Raw genomic sequence first — 27,939 nt, 5'->3', positions numbered from 1 at the left:
TTCTGTCCTTCTCTCAGGCCCCGCTGTGACCAGAGGGCCCAATTTCACGGCCTTGCAGCTTCATGTCATACTTCTGTTTCCCAGATGCAGTGTCGTACCCCTTGTGTTTGTCTGCCATCAGCTTTCATTAAGAGAGCTTGAGTTTTCCAGCACTATTCTGGCTCCTCCCGGCCTAACACCCACAAGCAGAGACAGCAATGCTTTCTACCCAGCCTCCGCGGTGGCTTGCGCCCAGCGACACCGGCGATGCTTCCTCAGGGGCTCTCATGGGACATGGCATGCAGAGGCACCGCAGAGCATCCCTACGAAAAATAAAAATCCTCCCTCTGCAAACCCTGACCCTGCTTTTATTCTCTACGGTACTTTTTAAGGTCTTCCCAGGCGCTTCACGTGGAGGCAGCCCGAGAAACTCCAACTTGATTCCAATCTGATTATCCAACATGGCCCTATCAGCTGAGACAGCGACATTTATCACATTAATAGGAAGGAAAGAAGAAAACTGGGATCCCATCCAACAGGAGCGTTTTTATCACATGTTGCACTGTCTTACAAATCCAATTATCACCAGCTGAAGGTCTTAACAGCTCTTGAATTGTGGCTTTCAAATCTTAAAGGACCCCGATGCACATTTTCTTAGATTCCTCCAGTTACCCCTTACTCCATGCAGAGAACAGGCATCCAGTCTGCAAGACAATTGCAGGGCAAAAGCTGTGGAATGTTTGTCCTGAGCTCAGGCAGCGAATACAAGAGGAACTTGGACTGGGGACTTCATTCAGCAAATGCGAGCTTGTCATTGCCTTCATAGCCAGAGGGAAGAACTTGGAAGCTAAGTGTTAGATGGTTCTCACACCAACTAACAAAATGGGACAGTGTCTTTTGTGGGGCCACTTGGGACTAAAAATGTACTTGCAAGTTTAGAGAGCTGTGATCAAGAACATCATATGGGGATTGGCACTGCTCCACTTCCGATCTAGCTCTCTGCTATGGTCTGGGAAGGCAGTAGAAGATGGCCCAAGTGCTTGGACCCCTGCACCCATGTGGGAGACCTGGATGAAGCTCCTGGCTCCTGGCTTCAGATCGGTGCAGCTCCAGCCATTGTGTCCACCTGGGGAGTGAACCAGCAGATGGAAGACTGACTCTCTCTCTCTCTCTCTCTCTCCTCTCTCTCTCTGCCACTGCCTCTCTGTAACTCTTTCAAATAACCAAATAATTATTTAATAAAAAAAAGAACATCATGTGGACTCTGACAAAATGTCACCCAAGGCTACAAATATAAATGCCTGAGAACTGTGAGAAATAAAACCCATTAACTTCTGCTATAGAAAAGAAAGATTTGCAAATACTCTGTCCAAGAAACACAGTAAAAAAAAGTTGGCTACAATGTGCAAAAATAACTATCCCAGTGGCCTGATCATTGAGAAAGAGCATAAAAATCTATGGGCGGCATATATTCTTGCAGAATGACAGAATTTTGCCGAAGAACTGTTGAGACTCTATGGTATTCTCATCCCACCTCCAGCTCGGTCAATGTGGAGACTCTTCCAAGCCAGGGAAGTTCCTGTGGCACAGCAGCATTGCTGCCCTGGTCTAGAAGCTCGGTTGTTCTGGAACACTGGGTGATGTTCACAGTAAGTGGTGTTCAGAGGCAAGAGCGGAGGGCCAGTGACTACAGGAGGCTCTGATCAGAGCTGAGCAAACAGAAGTCTTCATGCATGTGCTGCACAGCCTGAGAAGGACTCCAGCCAGCCCTCTCCGAGTTGTCTCTGAGGCTGCAAACATGAGTGGGAGGGCTCCCATAGAAAACAAATATGAAAGAACACTGGAAAATGACCTGAACATCTTAAAATGCTCCCTTACCTACACGCAACTCCTTCAGAAAAGAAATAACCAACTCAAGGTGTTCAAGCACAACCTCTCTTCAGTCCTTGGCTGGCAACTTGACTATACCAAGGTGAAGGCGAACCATAGGCAGTTAGGCTTAAAACTAAAGCAAGAAGATAAACTAGAAGACAAACAGGTTGACCAGTGTGAGGCATTAGTGACTGAGCAGTGCCAAGGCGATTTCACAGAACAGCCAAGGTGATTTACTAAAGAGACACATAAAAAATAACAAAACACAGTCTGTGGGCATAGGGGAAAGCTAGGAACCAAGATGCTGATCCCTTATAAGCTGTTGTCTAAAATGTCCAGTTAACAAAATTATGAGACGTACACAGAAACAGGAGATTGACTCCATACTCACAGAATGAAGTAAGAAACAGAAACTCAGTCGGCAGATGCCAGATTTGGCAGTCAGAAAGTCGAGGCAGTTCTTATAAATGTGTTTAAAGAACAGGAAGAATCATGTTTGAAAGTGGAAGGCATGTGCAATGACAATAAATCCATAAATCCTTGAGATTTGCAACAAGGAAACAGAAATTATAAAGAAGAAACAAATGCAAATTTTGGAGTTGAAAAGTACAAGAAAATGAAAATTTAATGGAGGATCCCAAGACAGATTTGAGATGACATAAGAAAAAAATTTGTAAACACAGAAATGGGTCGCTAGAGATAACCCAATCTAAATAAAATTGGGAAAAGAGGATACAAATAAAGTGAAAATGAACAGATCCTAAAGCACAAATACATACAAGGAGTCTTCAAGGCAGTTCATGGAAATATGTATGATGGATTTCAAAAAATTTCACAGCGAAATAAGCATCTGTTAATTCCATCATCCATGGACTTTCTGAACTTCGCTCACACACAAATGGGACTCTAATAAGGAGAGGAGAGATAAAAAGAAAGGAGAGGAAGTACATTCAAGGAAATAATGGTGAAAACTTCTCAAATTTGATGGAAAACGTTAATTTACATATCAGCAAAGTTCTACAAATCCCAAACAGAATAACTACAAACAACTCTACACACTTTATAATATGGTAATCAAAATTTTGGAACCAAAGATGAAAAGAAAATCTTGACAACAATACAAGAAATGTTATAGGGGAGCAATGAGATTGATAGTGGCTAACTTCTCATCTAAATGATGGAGGCCAAGGCAACTGGGAGACACACTGAAAGTACTAAAAATAAAATTAATTATCTCCAGCAGAAATCTCCTTCAAATGTGAGACTGAAATACAGACATTCACAGGTAAAAAATGTATTACCAGTTGAGCTACCTTACAAGCAATACTGAAGGCCATCTTATAAAGTGAAAGAACCAGATGTTGAAGTGAATTCACGAAAGAAATGAAAAGCACAAGAGATGATAAATGTGTGGATTCACGTAAAGGCATCCCATATATGAGCACTGATTCAAGTCCTGATGGCTCCACTTCTGATGCAGCTCACTGCTAATATGCCTGGGGAAGCAGTGGAAGATGGCCCAAGTATTTGGGCCCCAGATACCCAGGAGTTCCTGGCTCCTAGATTTGCTTTGGTCCAAACCCATTTGATGAGCGAGTGAACCAGCAGATGGAAGATCTTTCTGTCTCTCCTTATCTCTCTGTAACTCTGCCTTTCAAATAAATAAATAGATTTTTTTAAAAAAATTAAAGTCTCTGCTAATATTTGTTTCTCACTTCTTGTAACATCTTTAAACACAAATTTTCAATAGGCAAAAATTATATTGTATTGTTTGTTCTAAAACATACAAGTTGATATAATATATTTGACAATAGTACATTCAAAGAAGATGGGAGGAGATAGGGTTACTCTGGAACAAAATTTCTACATTTTAAAATAATTTAGTTAATACTAATCTGAAGTAGATCATGATAAACTAAAATGACTAGTCTAATCATTAGAAAGACCACTAGTGGCTAGTGTTGTGGCACAGCAGGTAAAGCCACTGCCTGTGACACTGGCATCCCATATGGGCATTGGTTCGAGACTCAGCTGCTGGACTACTTCCAATCCAGCTCCCTGCTAATGTGCCTGGGAAAGAAAGTATCAGAAGCTGGCCCAAGTTCTTGGGCACCTTCACCTGTGTGGGAGATCCAGAAGAAGCTCCTAACTCCTGGCTTTGGCCTGGCCCTGAGCTGGGAGTAAACTAGCAGATGGAAGATCTCTCTCTCTTCTTCTTTCTGTGCAATGCTGGGTTTCAAATAAATAATTAAATCTTTATTAAAAAAAAAAGAAAAACCACTAAGAACATAACTCAAATAAATGTCAATAAAATAATTAAAATGGTATCTTCATAAATATATATATATAAAACAAAAAGAGACAATATAGAAGGAAAAAAGGAATTAGAAGACAGATTCTCACAAAAAACAGTGAAATGGCAAGTGTAAATTCAATCACAAAACAATTAAAATTAAATACGAATTGTATAAATATTCTAGTCAAAAAGCCAAGGTTGTAAGACTAGACACAAAAGAAAGATCCAATTATAGTATGTCTGTCTAAAATCTAAAGTAGCTTATAATCTAAAGCATATTTACCTTAAATTAAACATTACAAATAGATTGAAAGTAAAAGAATAAAAAAAGTACCATGCAAATAGTAACCCTAAGAAAGAAATCATCCAGATTGGAGAGAAAGGATTTTAATAGAGATTTTGAAATCAGAAACAAGTCAAAGACAAAGGTGAACATTTCAGAATCATATAAAGGTTGCATATCTCAGGACTATATAATACTTGTAATTTATACACACCTAAAAATGCAGCCTATAAAAACTGACAAAATCAGAAGAGGCACCATGGACAGCATCTCCTGTCAGAGTGCCTAGAACTGAGTGTCAACTTGGCTTCAGCATCTTGCTAACGTGCACCCCAGGAGGCAGCAGATAATAACTCAAGTCCAAGGGTCCCTGGCACACACATGGGAGACCCAGATGGAATTCCTGGCTCCTGGCTTCAGTCTGGCCCAGACCCCAAGTATTGCGGGCATTTTGCAAGTGAACCAGAAGATGAAAAATTCTGCCTGTATCTCTCTTTCTCTCTCTCCCTTGTTCTGCCATGCAAATAAATAAAAGTAAGAAAACTTTATAAAAACTGACAAAATGGTAAGAAGAAATTGAAGATTAATAAATTCAAGTTGGAGACATCAATATTCCACTTTCAGTAAATGTCAGAATAACCAGAACTCCTGAGCAGAGTGATCAACCAACTTCACCTAATTTATGTAGAATGGTCCAACCAGCACCTGTAGCATACACTTTTGTTTCAAATACACATAGAGGGTCCTGCACTGTGGCGCAGCAGGTCAAAGCCCAGGCCTGCAGTGCCGGCATCCCATATGGGCACCCGTTTGATACCCAGCTGCTCTACTTCCAATCCAGCTCCCTGATAATATTCCTGGGAAAGCAGTAGAAGATGGCCCAAGTCCTTGGGCCCCTGCACCCACGTAGGAGACTCCAAAGAAGCTCCTGGCTTTGGATTGGCTCAGCTCCAGTCATTATAGCCATTTGGGGAGTAAACCAGCAGATGGAAGACCTCTGTGTGTGTATGTGTGTCTCTACCTCTCTCTGTAACTCTTTCAAATAAATAAAATAAATCTTAAAATAAAAATGATAGCATCATTCAAATACACATAGAGCATTCTCTAGGGTTCACCATTTGGTAGACCAAAATAAGGAATAGTACATTTAAAAGGAGAGAAATCATAGAATTGTGTTCACACAAATAATAGAATATAATCATGAATCTGAAAAAAATATGAGAAACCCAAGATATCTGGAAATTAAAAATACGTTTATAAATAATACATGGGTCAAGAAAGAAATTGTAAGAAAAATCAGAAAATGTTTTGAACTGAATGAAAACAAAAACAGACCAAATGAGCTGAACATTCATAATCTAAAAACCTGAAAGTCCAAATCTTCCAACAGGTGTAGTTTCTGGTTTTTTTAAGATTCATTTATTTATCTGTAAGGCAGAATGACAGTGACAGAGAAAGAGGGAGAGAGAAACTTTCCATTTGATGGTTCACTCCCCCAGTGGCAGCAATGTCTGGGGCTGATACAGGGCAAAGCCTGGAAACTGGTGCTCCATCCCAGGTCTTCTACATAGGTGGCAGAGGTCCCAGCACCCAGACCATCCTCCCTTGACTGCCAGGCACACCAGCAGGAGCTGAATCAGAAGCAGAGTAGCCGGGACTTGAACCAGTACTCTGATTTGCAATGCTGGCATTGCAGGCAGTGGCCCAGCCCACCAAGCCACAGCACCGGCCCCCAAAATGTAAATTTTTGGGTGTCAACATGATATGTTACTTGGAAAATTACACAGATGAGCCCATATAAGGTACTGTCATCAAAATACAGGCACATTAAAAAGTTCTGTACAAAATTACCTACAAGCTGAATCATAGGTATAAAGGAAACAAATGAATTTTGTATTTAGATTTGAGTCCACTGCCCAATATTTATTTAATTATGTATATGCAAATATTTCAAAACTGCAACAGAATTCTAAAAGCTGACATGCCTCTTGTCCTAAGCATTTCTAATAAGGGATATTCAACCTGCATTAAAATTTACATGATACAGTTGATGTAGTGCTTATAGGACATTTAAAGCTATAAACATGTATGGTAGGAAAAAAGAAAAGGTTTCAAACAGTAACATAAGCTTCCATTATAAGAAACTAGAACACCAAATTATAAAGAAACAGAGATACAGTATTTACAGAATAAAACAGTGCAACAGAATGAGAAAAACATCAGAGAAGGCCAATGAAGGATAAAATTATTTCCTTGGAATATCAACAAAATTGGCAGGTATCTAGTTAGACCAGCCAAGAGAAAAATGTTAAAACAATTGCATAAAAACTGAACAATGACCCTACAGATCCTAACATTTCAAATCACAAGCAGTTAAGGGAGCTATTGAAAAGGCTATGCCAACAAATTAGATAATTTAGACGAAGTGGTTAAATTCCTTCAAAGAATTACTAAAACAACTCAAGAAAGAATAGAAAATTGAACAGGAATAAACCGTTTTCTAAAAGATGTATGTATTTGAAAGGCAGAGTTAGAGAGAAATCTTCCATCTGCTGGTTTACTCCTCAAATGGCTGCAATGACCTAGGCTGCGCCAGGCTGAAGCCAGATGAGTGGAGCCTCTTCCAGGTCTCCCACATAGGTGCAGGGGCCCAAGGACTTGGTCTATCCTCCGCTGCTTTCCCAGGTGCATCAACAGGAAGCTGGATTGGAAATGGAGCACCTGGCTCTCAAACCAGCACCCACATGGGATGCCAGCATTGCAGGCGGCAGCTTTACCCACTGCACAACAACACCGTCCCCAAAATAAAGTATTTGAATTAGTAATTAAAAGCCTTTACAGGGAAAGTCAATCAAACATTTAAAGGTGAATGATGCTATTCCTCCTTTTTTTTTCAAAATATAGAGAAAAATGAATATTTCCCAACTTATATTCCAAATCTAATATTAAAGTCAGACAATAAAAAAGAAAGAAAAAAAGCTACAGATTAATACCCATCATGAACACAGATACAGCAGTCATTAACAAAAAATTGGCAAAATGAGTCCAGCAATTTACAAAGAGAATTAAATGCCAACACTGAGTGGGACATCTCAGAAATAACTCAATTTACTATACGAAAATGATAAAATAGAAGAGAAGAAAAAGCCACATGGTTATCTCAATAGATAAAGAAAAGAACCTGATGGAATTCAACACTCACTCACAATAATTACTTTCAACCAAGAGAACAATAGGAAATGTTCTAGAACCAGCAAAAGCTGTCCATCAAATGGCTACGGCTAATACCATACAGTAACAATGAAAGATTTCATGTCTGTCTTTTTAAAATCAGGAAAGAGGCAAGAAAGTGTGCTCCTGACGCCTCCATGCAACACTCCATGAGAGGCTCTGCCCCATACAATGGAGAGGAAAGAAGAGCACATGGAGGAAGCAGGGCGGGGCAGGGAAGACATTGACATTGAAAGAAGAGAAAGAAAACTTTCTGCACCCTCAGGTGATACAATCCTAGATGTGCAAACTCCAGAGCACACCAAGTTTAGACCTGATTCACAGTTTACCATGGTTGCAGGAAACAGATCCTTATACAAAACCGACTGTATTGTTATACACTTACAACAAATAACTCAACCATGAAATTAAGATAATTCCATTCACAATAGTATCAAAAGTAACATCAAAATATTAAGCAATAATAATTGTGCTAAAAACTATGCAATAATGTAGGGTGAAATGAAAACAGAGTTAAATAAATGGGGAAATGTTCCATGTTCATGGATTTGAAGATTCAGCATTGTCAAATTGATCTATAAGTTAAATGCAGTACCTATTAAAATCTCAGCAGGCTGATACAGGTTGACAATCTGCTTCTAAACTATATGTGGAAATGCAATGGATGCAGAAAAGTCAAAACAGTTTCAAAAATGAGGATCAAAGTTGGAGAAGTTACATTACCTTTTTAAACTTAATATAAAGTTACCACAATCAAGAATGTGTGGTATTGGTGCAAAGACAGGCTTTTAGATGAATGAAATACAGTCGAAATTCTTGAAGTAAATTCCAATCATAAGAACAGATGAGGAGTCATAAATCCCATTTATGGTCAACAAAAATTTGACAAAAGTGCTAACAAATCAATGAAGGGAAGGACGTGTCAACACTGATATCTAGAACAGTCAATTATTCAACATGAATTAAAAATGAATGGAGGGCCAGCACTGTGGCGTGGTAGGCTAAGACTCTGCCTAGGGCACTGGCATCCTAGATGGGTGCTGGTTTGTGTCCCACCTGATCCTCTCCCCATCAGCTCTCTTCTATGGACTGGGAAAACAATGGAAGATGGCCAAGTGCTTAGGCCCCTGCACCTGTGTGGGAGCCCCGAAGAATCCCCTGGCTCCTGGCTTCAGATTGGCCCATCTCTAGCCATTGTGGCCATTTGGGGAGTGAACCAGCAGATGGAAGACCTTTCTCTCTGTCTCTCCCTCTTTCTGTCTGTAACTCTACCTCTCAAATAGATAAATAAAATCTTACCAAAAAAAATCAATGGAAAACATTTCCTTATATCAAACACAAAAGCTAACTCAAAAACAGATTACAGATATAAATAAAAGAGCCAACACTAAGATACTTCCAGGAGAAAATCTTCATGATGTTTGACTTAGCAAAACATTTTTAGTTATAACCACAAAATAATGATCTTTAAAAAATTGATAAATTGGACTTCCTTAAATTTTAATTAATATAAAGAAAACATGGGCCGGCGCCGCGGCTCAATAGGCTAATCCTCTGCCTAGCGGCGCCGGCACACCAGGTTCTAGTCCCGGTCGGGGCACCGATCCTGTCCCGGTTGCCCCTCTTCCAGGCCAGCTCTCTGCTGTGGCCAGGGAGTGCAGTGGAGGATGGCCCAAGTGCTTGGGCCCTGCACCCCATGGGAGACCAGGATAAGCACCTGGCTCCTGCTATCGGAACAGCGCGGTGCGCCCGCCGCAGCGCGCCTACCGCGGCGGCCATTGGAGGGTGAACCAACGGCAAAAAGGAAGACCTTTCTCTCTGTCTCTCTCTCTACTGTCCACTCTGCCTGTCAAAAAAAAAAAAAAAGATTTCTTATATTTTATAAGTACATTTCTAAGATAATCGCATTTCTCTATCTCCTTCTCTCCCTCCCTCAGTCCTTTTTTCTTTTTTATTTAATTTTTGCAAAAACATAATTTCATTCCACTATATAATCACAGGCTTAATGCACAACTAACCATAATGTTCAACAAGTTAGGAGTAGAAAGACCACAGTTCCACAGAAGCATTAGCAAGGGCTAAAAGCAACAATCAAATCACAAATGTTCATTTCAGTTCTATATATGTTTTGCGTTATATATTAACTACCACATATCAGAGAAAACATATGATATTTGTCTTTTGGGAACTGTCTTATTTCTCAAAGCAAAAGCAACATCATTAAGGAAATGAAATGACAAGTCATAAGCTGGTTACAAATATTTGCAAATCATGCGGCTAATAAAGAATTTCTATCTGAAATATATAAAGAATTATTGCAACTAAAGAAAATTTTAAAAATTCAACAAAGAAATGAGGAAAAGCTTTCAATATACACCTCACCCCAGAAGCTATATGGTCTGAATTGTCCAAAGCATATGGCAAAAAATTTACATGATTAGTCATTAAGAAAATGAAAATTAAAACCATGAGAAAACACTATCATACATTGATTAGAATGGCTATAATCACAATGAGACACACAATAACAAATGTTGGGGAGGACTGAGAGAAGTCACAGAGCCAATATACTGTTGGTGGAATCATAAAATGTTACAGTCACCTTGGAAAAACTGTTTGTAGGCGCTACCAGTGATAAAAAATAAACTTAACCTTTGACTCAGCAGTTCTATTCCTAGAAATTTCCCCAAGAAAAATGAAAACAAAAGTTGACATGAAGACAACTAGGTGAACCCTGATAGCAGCATAGGAAAACCATGGAAACCTATGACAACTAGTGAATGAATAAACAAATTGTGCTGTATCGGTACAGTGGGATACTATTGCACAACAAAAAGTAATGATTTGTGTATACATGCTACACCATGAATGAATGTCAAGCAACACTGAGAAATATCTAGCTGCAAAACTACATATTGTAGGATTCCATCTGGATCAGCTCTCCAGCTCACAGACAGAGAAAGCTGATTGGTGCTTGTCTAAAGATAGGGAATAGATGTGCAGACGTGGAGAACAAACTGGAACTTTACTGAATGGTAGAAATGTTCCACAACAAGCTGTGATGATGGTTTCACAACTCTGTCCATTTCTATTTAAAAAATATGTGAGGGTGGAGAAAAAGGTACCCTAATCCACTGTTGGTGGGAATGTAAACTAGAGCAGCCGCCATGGAAGACAGCATGGAGATACCTCAGAAATCTCAATATAGACCTACCATATGACCCAGCCATCCCTCTCCTGCGAATTTACCCAAACCAAAAGAAATCAGCATATAATTCACTGCAGCACAATTCACAATAGCTAAGATATGGAATCAACCCAGATGTCCATCAACTCTGGACTGGATAAAGAAATCATGGTATATAGACACTGTGGAGTACTACTCAGTCATAAAAAATGAAACCCTGTCTTTTGCAACAAGATGGATGCAACTGGAAACCATTATACTTGGTGAAATAAACCAGTCCCAAAAAGACAGATACCATGTGGTCTCCCTGATCTGGGGTAACTAATAGAGTACCTAAAATGTAATGAATGCATTGTAGTGAAATGGACATTTGAAGATTTGATGACTGTTGGGGCCGGCGCTGTGGCATAGCTGGTAAGCCGCCACCTGCAGTGCCGGCATCTCATATGGGTGCCGTTTCAAGTCCTGGCTGCTCCTCTTCCAATCCAGCTCTCTGCTATGGCCTGGGAAAGCAGAAGTTGGCCCAAGTCCTTGGGCCTCTGCACCCACATGAGAGACCCATCTAGGGAGTGAACCAGGGGATGGAAGACCTCTCTCTCTGCCTCTCTCACTGTATGTAGCTCTTTCAAATAAATAAATGAATCTTAAAAAAAAAAAAAAAAAGATCTGATGACTGTTTAAGGCCCTTGTCTCTTCTGTTGAAGAACAGTGTTTTTTTATTCTTCCTACTATTTGTTGAATTCTTTTACTTAGCATAGGATTAACCTTACACTCATTAAGTAAACTGAAATTAGATCTTTGTAAAAATTAAGAGTGGGAATGGAAGAAAAAGGAAGAAGAAGGTTTGGAGCATGGTTTCATGAAATACATAAAACATGTGTAACTTAAATAAAAAAATTTTAAATGAGGAGCAGGCACTATGGCACAGTGGATGAAACCAACACCAGGGACGCCAGCATCCCATATCTGAGTGTCTGAGATTAAGTCCTGTCTCTGCTTCCTATCCAGCATTCTGTTGTTGTACACTCTGGGAACCAGCAGATGATGGCTTGAGTACTGGAGACAATACCACCTATGTGGAAGACGCAGGTTGAGTTTCTGGCTCTTGGCTCAAGCCTGGCCCAGCCCTGGCCATTGCAGGTATTTGGGGCATGAACTAGCAGATATAGAGGATCTCTCTCTCTCCCTCTCTCTCTCTCTCTCTCTCTCTCTCTCTCAGCATGTGTTTCTGCCTTTCAAATAAATGAAATTAAAATAAACTAATAAATTATACACTTAAAGGGGGTGCATTTTATGACATGTAAAGTATGCCAATAGAAAGCTATTAAAAATGCAATAGTGAGCTGAGCTCTCCTTCAGATACATCTTAAAAGTCAACACTCACACGTGTCCCAGTCCTCCCCTGTAATGGAGATGGTGCTGTTCCCACTTAAGATTAACCTTAGATCCCATTTATTCCCAACATCCCTTTAGCTAGTTCTCTACTAGCTATTTTTTCTTACTGGTAAGTTTCTTTCTTTTCTTCTGTTTCTTTTTTCCGTCTCCCTCTCTCTTTCCCTCCCTCATCCCTCTTTTATTCTTCTTTCCTCCCTCCTTCCCTCTCTTCCTTCCTTCCTTCTCCCCTCTCCTCCTCTCCCCTCCCCTCCCCTCCCCTTCGCTTCCCTATTTATTTATTTATTTGAAAGGCAGAGTGAGTAAGACAGGGAAAGACAGAGACAGATCTTCTGTTTCCTTATTCTCTCCCCAGATGGCCACAACAGCCAGGTCTGGACCAGGCCAAAGTGAAGAGCCAGGAACTCCATCCTGGGGGCATAACCACTTGAGCCATTACATACTGCCTTCCCAGCTGGATCAGAAGTGGAGCAGCCAGGATTCCAACTGGTCTTCTGATATAAGATGGCAGGAATCAAGCCAGCGCTCAGTGATATGGAATGCCAGTGTCATAAGTGGTGCTTCACTCAATGCACCACAACATTGGCTGCTGCTGCTACATTTCTTTAAAGAATGGTCTATGACAGACATTTCCCCTTTCTCACTTCCTATTCCATAACCAGGTTTCCTTCTGCACCACGACCCCGAGCCATCACCAGCGCAGCCTTGATGCAAGCTCTAGTAGGCTCTTTTTAGTTCTTCTTTTACAGATTTCTTAAGCATTGCTCCTTTCAGGTTCTTTGGCACTGCTCTCTTCAAGTGCTTCTCCAACTTCTCCAGATACTACTTCTCCAAAGCATCTCTTACGTAAACTTCTCTGAGTCTCACCTTAAATCTTTGAGGCTCCTTCCCCAAGCTGTTCTCTGTTACTCTACATGCCCTTCTTTGGTGAAAACCTTGGTTCACCACATCTGCCAATGACTCCAATATTGGTTATCATCCAATGTCCATCACTTTGGAGTTTCAAATCTGTATGTTGACTGCTCTCTGAGTGACTCTCAGTAGATCATCCAGAAGCACTGCACACACACAAGTCCAAAATGAAACCCCATATTCCACCCACAAATTTGTCTGTCTGCATTCCTCAATTCTTTCCAATTAGACACCTAAACAAGAAACCTAGAAGCTATTCTGATCCCCAGAGTGGACTGATCCCCAGACTAGACAGGTGAGAAGTCCTACCCTAACATTCCCAGTGCCTTATTCTGTCTGCTCTTTCCTGTTTCTTCTGCCTTCGATTTTATCACTTTATCACTGTATTGTACCAGTACTTTAAAAAAAAGACATTTATTTATTTATTTGAAAGGCAGGATTATAGTGACACAAAGAAGAAGACACACACACACACACAGAGAGAGAGAGAGTTAGAGAGAGAGAGAAATCTTCCGTCTGCCATTCCACCCCCAAAATGGCCACAACAGCTGGCCACAATAGACAGGGTTGGGCCAGGCTGAAATCAGGAGCCTGGAGCTTCATCTGCGTCCCCCATGTGGATGCAGGAGCCCAAGGATGTGGTTTATTCTTTGCTGTCCTCCAAGGCACTTTAACAGGAAGCTGAATTGGAAGTGGAACAGACGGGACTTGAATGGGTACCCAAATGGGAGGCCAGCATTGCAGGCCGCATCATAACCAGCTGTGCCACAAGGCCAGCCCCATTCTAGCATTTTTTTAAAAGATTTATTTTATTTGAAACACAGAGAGACACAGAGAGGTCTTCCATCCACTGGTTCACTCCCCAGATAGCCACAACAGCTGGGGTTGGGCCAGGCTGAAGCCAGGAGCTTCACCCAGGTCTCCCACATGGATTCAGGGGACGAGGAACATAGACCATCTTCCGCTGCTGTCCTAGGCACATTAGCAGAGAGCTGGATCAGAAGTGGAGCAGCCAGGACTCCAATCATTGCCTATGGGATGTCAGTGCTTCAGGCTTAACCCACCATACTACCACCACTTTAGAGCATATTTTTAAAACACAAGGATGAACAAATCACTCATTTCAAAGGAAGGGGATGAAAGAAAGAATGAAAGTTCTAAGCCACTGTGCTACATTGGCAAATGAGACCCCGCATGTGCTGTAACCATTGTGGATGCCCCTCACAAAGCAGAAAGCACGTTTAGAAATTTCCTCTGCCTTCTGTAGCAGTATATGCTTTCATCTTTAAATTTGTCAAACCCTGCTTTTTTCGAAAAAAAAAAAAAAACTCATTAGTTCAGAGTGGGCTAATTTGAAATTCTCTGAAATTCTCTGATTCTGCAGATGGGCTGGGCTTAAGTCCACTTCTGCATTCATGCACAAACCGTTGATTAATTACAGTGGGAATGACAAGACAGCTACTTGACAACATTTTGTTAGCCATTAATTAACTTAACTTTATGTTCTTGAAAGTAATAAAATTGCATTTATTTTAAAAGGCTTTATAATTAATCTGAACCACACAATTTAGCAGTTAATTATACATTGTCTTCTATTCTGTAATTCTTCCCTCTCTCCTCTCTCTCTCTCTCCTTTTTGCCCTGACCCCATCTTTCACATAGGTATATAATGTGATACAAGGTGCAGTTACTGTTCCAGTCACTCTTCAACACAAAATTAACCAAAGGACATCAATTCTGCTCTCAAGTTACTTCCTATATGGGAAGAAAGAAGAAACGGGTGCATAAATACACACATAATGATATTACGTGGATGCACACCGTTACTATGATAAGGAGTCTGTTATAGTCTAAGGTACTGTGAGAATTCCTAAGAAAGCAGTGACTGGGGATGGCGTTATGGCATAACAGGTCAAGCCGCTGCCTGAGATGCCGGCACCCCATATGGACTCCAGCTCGTGTTCCAGCCACTCCACTTCCAACCCAGTTACCTGCCAGTGGTCTGAGAACAGCAGCAGAAGACCCAAGTGCTTGGGCCCCTGCCACCCACATGGGAGACCATGGGAGACCTGGAAGACGCTCCTAGCTTCTGGATTCGACCTGGCCCAGCCCTAGCTGTTGCAGCCACCTGGGGAGTGAACTAGCAGATGGGCTAGTCTCCTCCCTCTCCCTCTCTCTCTCTCTTCTCCTTTCCCCTGCCCCCCTCCAACTCCAACTCCAACTCTCCTCTCTCTCTAACTCTGCGTTTCAAATACACATGTAAATCTTTAAAACAAAAGAGCAGTTAGTAATTGTGTCCAAACTGATAAATGGGGGGTTGGAAATGAAGACGTTTTCTTCCAGAAACATAGAATTGGAACAGGAGAAAGGCAATGCCGAATGAGCGTGCACAGAGCAAAATAGTGGGAAACTCTGGGAATATATGGAAAATACTTGAAACACTAGAAAGAACAGGAAAACTCTGGAATCAGTTCCATAACAGTCTCTCTACCAAGCCCTGGCTGTGTAGCGTTGGCCAATTTACTCTCTGAATCTTGTTCTTCTCAACTATAAACTGTGTATTCCAGGGAGTGGACACATACTCTAACAGTTAAAATGCCCAGTGCTTGGCCGGTGCCGCAGCTCAATAGGCTAATCCTCCGCCTGTGGCGCCAGCACACCAGGTTCTAGTCCCAGTCGGGGTGCCAGATTCTGTTCCGGTTGCCCCTCTTCCAGGCCAGCTCTCTGCTGTGGCCCAGGAGTGCAGTGGAGGATGGCCCAAGTGCTTGGGCCCTGCACCCCATGGGAGACCAGGAGAAGCACCTGGCTCCTGCCATTGGATCAGCGCGGTGCGCCGGCTGCAGCGCGCCAACCGCGGCGGCCATTGGAGGGTGAACCAACGGAAAAAGGAAGACCTTTCTCTCTGTCTCTCTCTCTCACTGTCCACTCTGCCTGTCAAAAAATAAAATAAAATAAAATGCCCAGTGCATACCTCAATGTATCTGGGTTTGATTCCCAGCTCCAGCCCCTGTTAATTCTGAACTTGGGTCATAGCAGTGGTGGTTGAAGTAACTGGGTTCCTGTCATCCACTTGGGAGAACAGAAGGAATGGATCAGTGGCTGGATGACACCTGTCTCTCTATCTCTCTGTCTGTCTCCCTGCTCCTCAAATTAAAAAAATAAAATTATATGGGTATTATCATATCTAATAGAATTATTCTTAGAATTAATTGGGATAATGCTCGTAAAGGTCAAAAACATAGTAAGTAATAAAAATGTAAATCAGAAATTTAGGGAAGAAAAGAACATGTGAGACATAAGCACCCCTGCCAAAGAAATTTCAGGATGGTGTTCAGGGTCCACTCAGCCAGTTCACGTTCAAGAGGGGCATGGACTCAGCTGACTCCTCTGCCATCACCTGCTTTGCATTTCTTATCATGGAGGCCTGTGGCTTTCAGACAACTTCTAAGAGTTCCATTTGCTGAAATCCATTAACTTGCACTTCAAGTTAAATGTTAGAAATGGTGTAACAAACTGTTGTCAAGGGATTCTCCATCTCAATTTATTATTATTTTTAAATCATAGCAGCGTTTTAAAGTAGTTTAATTAGAGATGGTTCTATACAGTTCTCCAATCACATAGGAGAGTACTTCAAAAATTCATAGAAAATGGGGCCAGTGCTGTGGTGTAGGAGGCCAAACCTCAGCCTCAGCACCGTACGGAAGCCAGTTCTAGTCCCAGCTGCTCCTCTTTCCATCCAGCTCTCTGCTATGGCCTGGGAAAGCAGTAGAAGATGGCCCAAGTCCTTGGGCCCCTGCACCCGCGTGGGAGAGCTGGAGGAAGCTCCTGGTTCCTGGCTTCGGATTGGCACAGCTCCAGCTGTTGCGGCCAATTGGGGAGTGAACCAGTGGATGGAAGACCTCTCTCTCTCTCTGCCTCTCCTTCTCTCTGTCTGTAACTCTACCTCTCAAATAAATAATCTTAAAAAATCATAGAAAATGCAATTAAAAGAAAAGTTTAATCTGGTACAGAAAATGTTGCAATCTATGCATATGAGAGGTCTTAAAAAAACTGAGTGGTTAGGAAGGCTATGCATGGGTTTCAAAAAATTTTACATACAAATAAGATGATCTTGTAATTCCATTTTCCACAATTTTTTGAAGTACATTCCTACTTTTGGAACAAATGTTATAAATCGTAGAACTAACTGCTATGAAGGATATCAATCATGCTCCATGCTTGCTGTAGCTAAAGATTAAACGTGCACAAAGAACTTAGTGCCAGAAAATGATGGTGGGCATTGCGATAAGGCACACATGAGATCTATATATAAAGATCAGGCCACTGCATATTACAGAGTTAAGGTCAAGGGTGCTTGGCAGGCGCTGCGGCTCACTTGGCTAATCCTCCACCTGCAGCACCAGCAGCCCGAGTTAGCCTGCCGGCCGTAGCGGCCATTTGGGCGGTGAACCAACGGAACAAAGACCTTTCTCTCTGTCTCTCTCTCTCTTACTGTCTAACTCTGCCTGTCAAAAAAAAAAAAAAAAAAAAAAAGGTCATGGGTGCTTAGTAATGATATTATACATAGAGACAGGTACTCGAGACAAAGAAGAGTCCAAGTGTCTTTCCCAAGAGCTGAGAGTAAACCTGTCACCCAGCACCCAATCAGTGCTACATTCACCAGGAAATCTCTAAGAGAGCTCGAGGGTGCCTAGGCCGTGGATAGGCAAAAAATGAAGGCTGGAAAAGTTTTACAGAGACTCGGAAAACTACTGGTGACATTCCAAAGCTAGGGAAAATATGCCTCTTCCATGATATCTAGCAGATCTACTCAGTTACCAAGAAGAATTCACATGGAAGTCTAGTGGAAGATAAGACATGGGGAAAAAAAAAAAAAAACAGAAGAAGAAGGCAGTAACTTAGCAAACAGCCTCAAATGCCAGGTCATCAGGAATGGACACTGGAGGAGAAATCTGTCGAAGTTTGCCCAAGGAGTGAATAGAACATGACCAGGCATTCTGCTTCCCACACAAAGTACCCCAGAGTCCTGGGCCGACTGCAGCCTTGGACCGGAAATGGAGAACTCAGGTGGGAAGTCATCCTGGCAGTGGTGATCAGGGCGGCACTGGGAAGCGCAGTCAGGAATTCCAAAGACAACTGAACTTCAGACTCTATCAGTCAGCCCCCTCACTCGATATCTGCGTCTTGAAATGAATGGTTCACCACAGAGCAACCGAATCCTTCTCCTGTCTTCTGTGGACAAACGCATAATGAAGGTGAGGGAGAAGTGGGGGCTGCAGGTACTTCATACAATGGCAGAGTTTTAGGTGCCTCCCGAATGGTTCATGGGGTGAAAACGCATTTCCAAAATATTTAGGTCCAAATAGAGAGCTAGCACAAGCTAATGGGACGTAAATAGCTCCTTAGGCATTATGTGAACAGCCACAGAGAAGATAAGTATTTGGATTTTCTAGAAAATTCCAGAATTATCTGTATTGAACTCTACAATCTAGTCACTGACTGAAGGAAGGAGCTTGAACATTTTCTTCAGTCCTGCTGTGCATACCTGGCAGGACAGATATGTGGTCAGCTCAGGGATCTCCCACTGCCACTTGAACCGCAGGACCGGCAATGAAGTCAGAGAAAAGGGTCAACCCTCTCTGCGGGCAGGTTCCTTAAATACCAACGTACACCCTCTTCGTCATTCCTCTGTTCCTTGGAGAACTGGCAACACAATCCCTTCCAACAAAACTGGGAAGGCAAAACACACCAATGACAGATTTTTTTAATCACAAATGTAATAACCCATCATGTCTCATGAAAAAGAAACAGGACGACAGGGAGGCAATTTGGTTCAGGAGTTTAATAAAAGCATGCCTTCCTGGGAAGGAGTCTCATACTGCTGTCTTCCAAGAGTGGTGTGCTAAACGGAGCTCAGGAAAGCATGAGTCAGAGCTAAAGCTCCAAATAACACTGCTGGGAGCTTGTACCCTACTCTCAGGATAGCCAGAATGTTCCAGAGCTCTGGAGTGAGCTCAGCCTCAACAATGGACAGGCACAGCACTGAGAAAGGTCTCCCTTTCCATCTCCCTATGCAACGGGATTTTGTTCTCCTGCTTAGACGCCTTCTCTGAGCCCCAGCTTGTCTGACATCAGCACACGTGTGTGCATCCCAGACATTTCCAGGAGACTTGCCACTCCAATACTAAGCTGCGCCTCTGTGTAAAGACAGCCAGGTACACAATGAAGAGCAGGGAAAATTGGGACACTCCCCTGGGCGGCAGGAATTAACTTGCAGGACGCGGGCAGGCACTGGCATATTTCAGGGGAACACACTGTGGGTTTAAAAAACACTTTATAAAAGCAAGCTTCCAACTGTAGCTTTTCCTAACAAAAGACAGGGGACTTCCGCCAGAGGTAAAGCTACCAGGCTCAGGGGCAGAGGGAGGGCCGGGCAATAAGTCAGCGGGATGCAGAGCGAGCGGAGGATGCCGGTTCGGTGCCTGTCTGCGTCTCTTTCAGGATGTGGATTTCTGCCTTGATGTCCTGCTGCTGAATTCTCTCCAGTCACAAAACATTGTGTTACCTTCATTGGCTCTTAATTAAAAAGGGAAAAGAAACTCCTAGGGCTCTGACAACAGGAAAAAAAAATAAGAAAAGAAAGAAAAGGAAAGGAACAAGAGAAACAAGGGGAAGAAAAGCAAGAGCTTTTGAGTTACTGAAATCCGGTGGTCGGGGAAGGCAGAAAGGATGAGAGAGCACAGAGCCACTGAAGGTGGTTCTCTGTGAAGCAGACATGTTTTCTGGGGTGGTGGGGGCAGCAGTAACACCAGTAGGAAAAGCAAACGATCACCGAGAGAGGCTCCTCAGCTCTCATCTGCTTCCCACTCCCAGTATCCCTTGGGCTATGGGGTGGCTCACTCTTTTTTGTAATAACCCCATCTTAGACTCAACACGATACTAACACGGACATTGACGATGTTAAGGAATATTAAACATGCAGTCAACAGTATTCGTAGTTGCCATTTCCCAAGTCCTCTATGAGGTCAGCTATAACCCTTGACATCCATGGGCTCTTGACCCCTTGGCACCAGTCCCCCCCAAAGAGGGGTTGCGATCTTCAGCATATGGATAGCAAACCAAGACTCGGAAGGATGAAAATAAGCATCATAAAACTGTGAAAATGCAAACCTTGCCCAAAGAGATGCCTCAGTGTGTGGCAAGTCAGAGAGAGAGCTTAAACTCATCCATCTTAGACAACAGCACATGCTCTGTCCATGGTCTCACGACCCTGCAAGTGGAGCCCAGGACAAACTGGGCAAATCTAATCTTAGTGTCCTAAGCGGTCACACTCAGAACATCCAGGTGCGCTCTCTGGTCTTGCCTCAGGGGGGCCTGACCCCAGGGCTTGTGTGCGTGCTTTCCACTTTTCTGGTTCTTACACAAAGTTCTACTCTAAAATCTAAGCTTGGACAATTCAAGGCTTTCTCTTCTCCTTGCGATAGCCCTTCCTGTCGTTCACCTCCCTCGTATCAAATTCCCACCCTCATCCTAGAACTCCCATTCTCCAGCTGCAGAGCCCCTGAAGTCAAATGCATACTCAGGTATCCAGCACCCCTCCACCCCCATCAGCCGCTCGAAGATTCAAACAGCTCTGTTGGACTCTATGCCGCAGGTTACGCATTGTGATGTGCCCCAAATTCATAAAACCTGACATACACAAGAAACAAAATTTACAAAGCAAATGCAAATTAGGTGTATTATTATTCCCTCACAAAAGGATTCGTGGTAGACTTCCTGAAATAGTAAGCGTTTCTGATGCATTTATGATATGACTTGATTTTTCCCTCCAGGGATATAATATTTGCATAAATAAAGCAAAAGCAGACTGCAACAAAAGGGAGCATCAGAAATTTCTGCCTGGAGACCTTCCATTGTGGTCTATGTAGTGCTTAGCTATGGCCAAGCCCCCATCCTGGGCTGTTGTACTTCAAGTTGTTTCCCAGGAGTTATGACACTCCTCCTGTCCCTGTCCTGCTCTGACTTGGGTTGCCAGTACTATCTGCGTTCACAAGTGATCCTTGGGTGAATTACAGACCATCTTCAACTTTTGAAGGCTTGAATTTGTATTTTTTAACTTCACAACAATGCCAAAATGATAATCCTTCAGTAGAAACCATATGTCAAATTTTGATTTTTTTTTTCCCATGATACTCTCTCATGGTGCCCAGCTGTGGGCTAATGTAAATGTCCCAGCCACATTCCAGGTAGGTTGGTTAAGCTATGATGTTAGGACTATTGAATGTCTTTTTGACTTATGATATGTTCAACTTACAATGGGCTAACTGAAATACAACCCCACTGTAACTTGAGGGGTGCCTATATCCCCTTCCTTTATTGCCATTTCCCCAAACTATCCCATAGAATGCCCATGTCCAAAAGTCAAAAGCCACTACTGGGAGCTAGGCTTCAATTCCTGATTATTGTTTGCATTAGAATCAGACTCTGTAGCAGTCAGGATCAGTTAGGTTGTGCTGAGATAGTTCACAACCCCAAAGCCCCCGTGGTGTCAAACCATAGCCATTTATTCGCTACAAATCTGCTCTAGGTATGCAAGGAGGTTCTTCCCATCCATATACTCTGGCGCCTCCCATGGATCAGTCGTGACCTTGAACGCCATTGGCCATCATGATAAAAGGAAGAGAGAGCCCTAGAGAGCCTCAAACTGCAGATAAAAGGCTTAGCCACCACCACCACCAAGCAACACATATCATTTCCACTTGCCTCTCAATGGCCAGCACTACTCACACGTTCTTCCCCATGGGCAGAAGTCCAATCCCACCCCCAAGAAATGCTCAGGATACAGAGTGCAAAATATGAGGCGAGCAGCAGCAGTAACAGCCACAGGCCTATTTGGTCGACCTAGTCTATCTATACTAGTCCTTCAAGGAGAAGAGATCCCTAGTTGTACTCCCTAATCACACCAACACCTTAAGCCTTATCCCCAAAGTAACTGACTACACAGACCTCCCAAGCTCAAAAACCAGGTGTCTTGTCACACCTGCCTTGTCAGATGCCTCCTCCACGGTAGACTCTAAGTATAGAAACCAGGCGCTCTGTGCCTTGCCGGGGTTTCCAACCCAGCACAGATACCTTTAGTCCTGATATTTTTGCAATAGTGTCCTTAACCCATTTCCAAGGGAGGCTCCCCTCTCATGTTTTCTTGCTCTTGTTGTAGCTGGATTGTTTTCTCTTGTGGGTATATGGAAGCACTTTTCACTTCCCAAATCTGTCATCCTGTGGGTAGCTTTTTCACAGGGAAGAGAGGAAAAGCAACACAAACAAAGCATCTCTGTTGAATCAATGGCCAGCCCTCTCACCTCAAGCTTTCTCAACATTTTGGGACCAGAGATGCCAAGTGTTGGGCCTTCCTGGGGGAAGCGGTTTATTTGCAAGCCGCAGAGAGATCACAAGGTAAGATTTTGTCAACTCCTACACATCCGTGAACGCTAACACCAAGGACTCTTATTAAAGAGTTGTCAAGATACATTAGCCAGACGGGATGAAGCTTCGCAAAGAAGGGAATGCCTAATCAGACGCGGGGCAGGAAAGGGGCTGTGTGCTGACAAGATAATAACGCAGAGATGTCTCATTTACCCGCCTTAATGGGGGCACGGGGAGAAGACTAATAATTGAAATACACAGATGTGCTTAAAATTCTTCATTATTTTATTTCCTCACAACCCAGCTGAATGTTGTTTTAAAATGTTTTACGACAACGGAGCCTTCTCTTTAGGGAATCAGGGAGGTGAGCTGGTAACATATTCTCTGGATTGCAAGGTGCATAGATGCAAGGGAGAAGCCGGAGTAGCAAGGACTGCATGCCTACTTCCTCTTTCAAAAAGAGGCGGGTAAAGCCGACACCTGTAGTGCCAGCATCCCATATGGGCACCGGTTCAAGTCCCAGCTGCTCCACTTCCAATCCAGCTCTCTGCTATGGCCTGGGAAAGCAGTGGAGGATGGCCCAAGTCTTTGAACCCCCCTGCACCCATGTGGGAGACCGGGAAGAAGCTTCTGGCTCCTGGCTTTGGATCAGAACAGCTCCAGCCATCGCAGCCATCCAGGGAGTGAACTAGTGGATGGAAGACTTCTCTCTCTCTGCCTCCCCTCTCTCTGTGTAACTTTGACTTCCAAGTAAATAAATAAATCTTTTAAAAAAGAGAGAGAGAGAGTAAAAAGGCAAAGGGACAGGAAAACAGTGCCGCACGGTGAGTACCCTGGTTTGTAGAACAGGAAAAAGGAAGCGAGGGAAGGCGACTCCAACTCCTTAGAGCCCCAACCTTGCTGCAGCAGTGTCCCGCCTGGTGACCTGGCTTAGCACACACGGCAAATCTAGGGGATGCACAGCCCTGCCCACATCCCTGCTACATCCCTCCATTCCAAACCAGCTGATGGCGCTGCGACTCTCAGCCTGGCACAGCACAGGGAGCTGACAACAGGGAGATAGGAGAGGCCCTTGCCTCAGGGCCTGTGCTGTGTGGTAAGGGGAAGGGTTGGAAGACAAGTGAGCGCTGGACTGAGGCTCAGACACAATGCAAACCACCTGAGGTTAATCACCCAAAAGTAGATCCCCGGTCCAGTCTCTCCAATACCACCCAAAAGCCAAATTACCCAAATCTAGCCATGTTGGAGTTATCCAGATGTGCAAAAGAAATCTCCAGACACAGGGCCTGAGCATCTGTATTTTTTGAATGCTTCCCTGCTAGAGCTCAGCCAATGAGCAGCCACACCACTGCCACTATCTCACGGCGTCACTTACTTGCCCTTTTATAGCCCCACAAAGACCCCCAGCCACCAGCTACAGCATTTGCACATGAGATACAAAAGAATGCTCAAGTCTGCCCTTCCCTAGCCACTCAACAGTTGGCCAGGGGAAGAAGCCGCAGATTTTGCAAGTGGTCTTAGTCACACGTCACCCAACCTAACAGGGACTATGAAAGGCGTCTGCACGTCAGACCTTAAACATCTCTCCATGCTGCTCAGCCGACCACCAATAATGTCATTATTTAAAAGTCCCCAAGGAGGGCGGTCCTTTTCATCTTACCAGCCACAGCTACCTGAAAGCTTAATCAATCTCCGAGCTAGCCTGAACTTCACAAGCTCTGATCATTCCAAACACATGGAGGTTCTGGCGGATAGGAGCCCCATGCACTTGTGCAGGTGCCTGGGTGTGGGTGTGGTAGGGGAGGGGTGTGGATGGGTGTGTGTGTGTGTCAGAAACTTCTTTAGAACCAAAGGAAACACATTCCCACTAGCCTGTTATGAGAAACGCTGATCAGGGAACTCAGGTCTCCAAGTTGAAGGTAAAGCAGCATACAGCTCCGTGCTGTCAGTGGCTGGGTGAGGAAGTTACCTGGAGGCAGGGAAGGGGGATCCGGCAAGCATGAGCCGAGGTCGGGTAGGGGACATTTAAACAGGATCTGGCCAGCAGGAAGAGACGGACTCCCCAAATCACCTTTTGTGTTTTACTTAATAACTGATGTACTGATGACATTAAAAGGGAGCAAGTGTCTAAGACAGTCCAAGATGGTATCTATACTTTGAATAGGCTCACACGGACACCTTCCTGTTGAGAACAGCCCAGAGAAGCACTCGGTAAAAGATGGCAATCCAAGCTACTCCACACTCAACAACTCTCTCTCTCTCTCTCTCTCTCTCTCCCTCCTTCCCCACCACCTCTTCACTCCCCTGAAATTCCCCTTGGTATAAACATTCTAAATTATTTATATCTAGATTGAAGGCATCTTTTAGCCTGACTGGGACTAGAATAATCAAAATATAATTGTGCTCTAGATATGCTAATATGTTATGCTAATACTTGATTAAGGAGACCACAGACCTGCAACAGCAGGAGAGGAGCACTTGGCCATCGTGGGGCCAGAGGATGCTCCAGAGAAAAGGAACAGGAGGATTTTGAGCAATTAGAGAATCTGTGCGGTCGGGTGAGAAATGAATTCTAAACCAGAAACATCTCTGTGGAGCCAGCTCTCTGTGAGACGCAGGCCCTGGGGAGACAAAGCTCAGCTCAGGGCTCTCGCCACAGAGATTCAAAGGACGCAACAGAGGCAGCTGGACTGAACCTGGGATTGAGCTAGAGACAGGCCTACTGGGAAAGGCTTTTCTTCTTTTTGTAATAATTCTTTTAAGATTTACTCTTTGTTTGAAAGGTAGAGTTAGAGAGGAACAAAGAGATCCTCTATCCGCTGGTTCACTCCCCAAATGACTGCATCAGCTAGGGCTGGGCCAGGCCGAAGCCAGGAGTTTCTTCTGGGTCTCCCACATGGGTGCAGGGCCCCAGGCATTTGGAGTATCCTCCACCGCCTTCCTAGGTGCTTCGGCAGGGAGTGGATTGGAAGTGAAGCAGCCAGGACCTGAACCAGGGCCCCTGAGGGATGCTGCCACCACAGGCACTGATTTAACCTGCCCTGCCACAGAGCCGGCCCCGGGCTTTTTTTTTTCTTGAGTGTCCAGCAGAGCTTAAAGCAGGGCTTCTCCAAGGAACTGTTAAAGCTACAAGAAGTAGGGGTGGGTTTAAGATGCTCACCTTGGTTTGAGTCCAGGCTCCCTCTAGATCCCAGCTTCCTGCTAAAGCTTGCACTGGGACACAGCTCAAGAGAGTGGGTTCCAGCCCCTGCTGCTGCAGGTATTTGGGCAATGAACAGCAAATGGGAGCTCTCAATTGTGCTCCTTGCCCCTCCCCCTCCCCCTCCCTCTCCCTCTCCCTCACTCTGTGTGTGTGTGTATGTGTGTGTGTGTCTTGGCCTCAAATACATTTTTTTTTAAATTCTAAAAATCCAAATGATGGAGCCCCACCCCAGGCTCACAGACTCAAAAACTCTGGGGCAGGCCCCAGTAATCCTTGGTTTAACAGGCTCTGCAGGTGATTCTGATGAGCACTAAGTGAGAACTGCTGGCAGAGAGAAAGGACTCCAGCTCAAAATAGGTTTAGAGTTAGGGTAAAGTAGGAAATGGAAGCAAAATTGACAATAAAAGTCAATTACAAACACCACCCGTGGCAGGCTACATGCTTGTTTAGTAACCTGCTATTCCCTCACCACCACCCCCCCACTCTACCCTCACTTGTTCCCTTCTAACCCTTCTCCCAAGCCAGGAACCTGCCCCGTGCTCAAGACCTTTTAACAGCCTAGACAATAAAAGCACCTTGAATTAAAAAGCTTACCCTGCCATCTCTCTAGAAAGGAACAGTGCACTCTGTTATTAACAGCAAACAGTACTTGCAGCCACTAACACTGGATAGTAAGAGCTTGCTTTTTTGTTGTTGTTTTTTGCTTTTTTTTTTTTTTTTGCATGCATGAGTCTAAGTACTTTAAATATGCAAAACTCATTTCATTCTCAACTTGGTGAAACTTGCTAGTACTTTCTCCATTTGCCCAAACAAGTTCATCGGAGCACAGAGAATTCAAATCACTCATCTAAAATCATTGAGTAAGGGAGTAGCAGAATGTGGATTCAAACCCAGGCAATCTTACCACAATTTAATAGATTAGAATTCCTGGGTAGAGAAAGGATTCTGGAGAAGTATGGATATTAACAAAAAAAAAGAAAGAAAATATCTGATTTTGGATGCTAATCGTAGAAAATCATACAAGCAATGCGCAGAAGCCTCCTCTTTTGGGGACACACACAATGACACCATTTCATTTTTCTGTCCACTGTTTGTGGGGCATTGGTTGTGTTCCCTTTGAACAATCTGATACAGTAGGGTTAGTCTTGGATCAGCGCCACTCAGAATGCCCTTTCTTATCCTTTTCAACCAAAATTTGCCCTTCTGATATCCTCCTAATTCAGTGCTTATCTGCCAACTTCCATCCCCGAATTCCCATTAAAAGATATGGTATCGTACCACAGTGATATTCCAAAGAACCAAAGGGTTATTAACACTGATGGCTTTTGTACAATAAAACGGCCACAAACAGTCCATACGAGAAGCCAGATCAAAAGCACATCACTTCCCTTCTCAAAAGCTTCCCGATCGCCAAGAGGGAAACATCCAATATTCTTTACCTGACAGGTGAAGACCCCCCCCATCCATCTACCACCAATAAGCTTCAACTCCCAGTGCCATGGACACTCAACTTTGCACCCAGGGAAGTCTCATTCATTCATTGTGTTTAATTACACTTGGGATTCTCTTGCCTTTGCAGTTTCATTCAATCCCTTCCACCAATCCAGGCTCCACGGTTCCATATCTTACCATCCTTCCGTGTCCAGTTTAAATTCCTCTCTGCAGCTTTCCTTGACCATCCATGGCTATGCTGTCACACTCACACCTACAGTACAATGGGACTTTCAAAAGTTCATGGAAAACAGGAGTTACACATTAGGTTTGTTTGGATGCAAATGTTTTGAAGTCCATGCATATAAGGGGTCTTCAAGAAGTTCCTGGAAAATGCATGTAATGAAAAATTATATATATATTTCAAAAACTTTTAGCACCAAAAGAACCTGAAGCCATTCTCCATGAACTTTTTGAATTACCCTTGCACTTCCATAATTGTCTTTAACATCCTTTGGCCATCCCTCCCGTATGGTTTGTCATCTCACTTTACATTGTTGTCGGACTGTGTGTGTGTGTGTGTATGCATGTGTGTCTGTGTATTGCTGTAACTCCAGGATTAAAAATATGTTTATTTCCGGGGCCGGTGCTGTGGTGTAGCGGGAAAAGCCACCGCCTGCAGTGCTGCATCCCATAGGGATGCCAGTTCAAGTCCCAGTTGCTCCACTTCT

General features: G+C 43.5%; 1 protein-coding gene across 4 annotated transcripts in view; it reads right to left on the bottom strand.

Moving 5' to 3' along the window:
• NTM (neurotrimin) overlaps positions 1-27,939 on the bottom strand; it is a 478,601-nt gene that overhangs the window by 342,666 nt on the left and 107,996 nt on the right. The gene's annotated exons all lie outside the window — the stretch shown is intronic.

This window comes from Lepus europaeus, chromosome 7, assembly GCF_033115175.1.
Source record: "Lepus europaeus isolate LE1 chromosome 7, mLepTim1.pri, whole genome shotgun sequence".
Lineage (NCBI taxonomy): Eukaryota > Metazoa > Chordata > Mammalia > Lagomorpha > Leporidae > Lepus > Lepus europaeus.
Note: the sequence above shows the minus strand (reverse complement) of the source record. Positions and strands in the feature narration are given on the sequence as shown.